This window comes from Trichosurus vulpecula, chromosome 3, assembly GCF_011100635.1.
Source record: "Trichosurus vulpecula isolate mTriVul1 chromosome 3, mTriVul1.pri, whole genome shotgun sequence".
Lineage (NCBI taxonomy): Eukaryota > Metazoa > Chordata > Mammalia > Diprotodontia > Phalangeridae > Trichosurus > Trichosurus vulpecula.
The window spans coordinates 75,468,139-75,471,263 of record NC_050575.1 but is presented as its reverse complement, the minus strand read 5'-3'; the positions used below and the strand labels follow the sequence as shown (position 1 = coordinate 75,471,263).

The 3,125-nt window shown below is 39.1% G+C and overlaps 1 pseudogene; it reads right to left on the bottom strand.

Moving 5' to 3' along the window:
• Positions 1-483: 483 nt before the first annotated feature.
• On the bottom strand, positions 484-2,163 carry LOC118842105 (annotated as a pseudogene).
• Positions 2,164-3,125: the final 962 nt, after the last annotated feature.

The window sequence follows — 3,125 nt, the reverse complement described above, 5'->3', positions numbered from 1 at the left end:
CTAAAGAACCATAATATGTGGAAAAGTCACCTGTCTCTCAGGAGGCTTTTGGGTAGACTATGTCTGGATAGGTAAGGACACTCTTTCTCTGGACTACATTTCCCAGAGGGACTTGAGGGAAAGGTCAATTTTATTAGAAGCTTTTAAAAATGACTTTCCCAGAGGTATTCAAACTCACCTGGGCAAAAGATAGAGTTTTAGACTTTGAGAATTTTGTTGGGTTTTTTTCCGAGTTAAGATTTTTTTATTTCTGCCATATTCACTTTAAATATGCTTTGAAACTGACTGAAGGGAAGGGATTTTGCAATTTTAAGTTAAAAGCAAACTAATGGTGAAAGTACATCTCCTCTGACTTCAGTTAATATTGCCTTAGATATGAATTAGTAAAAGTTCCAGGACTATGAAATCCAGGCATGATGCAGGCCTCTTCCAGCAATGCCCTTCACATTGGGTCAATCTCCTGTGCCAGAGGTGAAAGTGTTTTCAAAAATATCACCATTTTCCCAGCACAGTGGCTTTGATTGCATCCACATACTGAGTTAGAACCCAGTACACCCAAGAGTAAGAGGCTTCAATGGGACCCAACTGAAATACTATCATGTGGCAATCTTCATGTCTTTCCATAGGTTCCCTGACCACGTTTTTAATGGAGCCCATGGGTAATTATAGTGCCAATCCACAACTGGTCTTGTTCTAATTTAAAGGTGAGTCTCACTTTTCCTCCTGTCTTATTGTACATACCTGATAAAGGTACTGTTGGCAGCCATTTCTGGACACCCTTAACAGGTTTCACATCTTCAGGTTTCCCTTTATCTAACACTTTTTTGCATTGCTTTTGCCTATAAGGCGCCTCTTTCGTACTCTTTTCAACTTCCGTCTCTTGTTGTGCTGTGTCTTAGGGTGTATTTACTGCTGAAACATCATTGATTGCAGATCCAACCACCGTAATCTTGGCACCACTGGTTACTTTGATTTCCTGTAATGTTTTCTCCTCAGGTAGAAGTCCCTTAAATATAACTTTCTGCATAGCAGGTGGTAGGCCTGTGATGGAGTAGATCTTGAATTTCAGTTCAGCCCCTGTGCTGTCCACAGATATGGGTACCACTGAAGCCTCATAAGGTAGGGAGGGAAGACAGAGGCCCCTTGCAAATGCAATAATAATCAGCCACGATAAGATTATATGATACAGATTAGAATGCTATAAGAATTCAAGAAAGGGGAAGAATATCATAGTGTCTGACTATTCACAAAGGCTTCATGGGCAATGTGGAATGGGAAGGAAATGTGAGATTTGTGTTAGCAAGGAAGAGTGACAATTCAAAGTGAGAATAAAAAAGTCACATGGAATAAAGGCACAAAAGAAAGGAGGGGGAGGGGAAGTATGGCATACACAAAGGAAAGTAGTTGGCCTATTGATCTGCATTGAAAAAAAATACAATATAAGGTTAAATAATCTGGGGAGGCCAGCTGAAGATAAATTATATTTATTTAACAGTAATGACAGCTCACACTTATTTAAGACTTTAAACTTGAAAAAGTACTTTCCCTACAACAAGCCTATGAGGTAGGCAGTATGGATTTTCTTATAATTTTACAGATGAGGAAGGTAAGAATCAGAGGAGGAGAGGGTTCTGGAAAGGTAGGTCAGAAAATGCCAAGCTCTCCAAATTTCCCCCACAAACAAGACAAAACATCTCCTTAGGGAGAATGTAGAGTGCTAAAACAAACAAGAGTTGGGGCAAAATGGTGTTATTCCTAAGACAATTTGAAGAAAAATTCCAGACTGAGGCTTGTCCCTATGAAGAGTAAACACCTCCAGGCTGGTTCTACAAAAAACAGCAAGTGGGGAGCCCTGCAGCTAACTGGGTTATGAGGTTGCCTTGGCCCTAGCTACAGGAATTTGCACTTCCTAGACAGTGTGGAGGGTTGAGCATCTGAGCTGGGGAAAATTGAAGGAATCTCTGCTGATAAGGGACACCAGACCCAGCTGTGCTGCTGAGACACAGCCCTGGGTGAGAAGGAACCAGCATACTCCCAGTGAGTGCAAAAGGAGTGGGGCAGTGTGGCTTCTATCTGTGGGCACCCAGAGGAAGGTGGAGTTCTTGGTTTCTGTCCCACACCAGAGTGAAGGACTGAAGGAGGAACTGAAGCCAGAGACGCCATCCCCCATACTCTAGGACTAGAGAGGACTACAATAACAAATTCCTATAAATTAAAAAGAAGAGCAAGCAATGGAGAAAGAACCCAACCATAGCAAGTTAATATGGTAATAGAGAAGACTGGGGTTCATTTTCAGAGAAGGAAGGTGAAGAAAAAAAGACCCTTCTATTCCAAAGAGTAATGTCAAATAGTTATCTGCCTAAAAAGAATTCATAGAACTTTAAAAAATTTTTTGAACAAGAACAATCAAAGATAAGCAAGAAGATTGTGAAAAGAAAGTTAACCAACTGGAAAAGGAGATCCAGAATCTTAAGGAAGAAAATGATTCCTTGAAAATTAGAACTGGACAAGGGAAAGCAAGTGAAGTTATGAGACTAAGAAATAAGACTGAAAAAATAGAACAGAAAGTGAAACATATCATAAGAAAAAACAACTCATCTTGGGAACAGATCAAGAAGAAAAAATATAAGAATAACTGGACTACCTGAAAGCTATGGTAAAAAAATAATCTTGATAAAATAATACAAGAAATAATTTTAGAAAATTGCCTGAAGACTTAGAGCAAGATGGGAAAGTAGAAATAGAAAAAAAAAACCATTGATCCCCACCTGAAAAAGATCCTTTGAGGAAAACACATAGGAATATCATAGTCAAATTCTGAAACCCCTAGCTCAAGGTGAAAATATTATGAGCACCAAGAAAAAAACAATTCAAATATGGCACGGCCACAATTAGAATCACACAAGACCTGGCAGCGGTTACACTAAAAGACCACAGGTCTTGGAACTCTATATATCAAAGAGCAAAAGAACTGGGGTTGTGGCTGAAAATATCATACCCTGCAGAGTTAAGCATAATCCTAAACCAAAAAAAGACATTCAATAAATTGTCAAACTTTCAGAATTTTGTTGCAAAAAGACTTGAAATCAATGGAAAATTTGATATACAAGATCCCAGAGAAATAT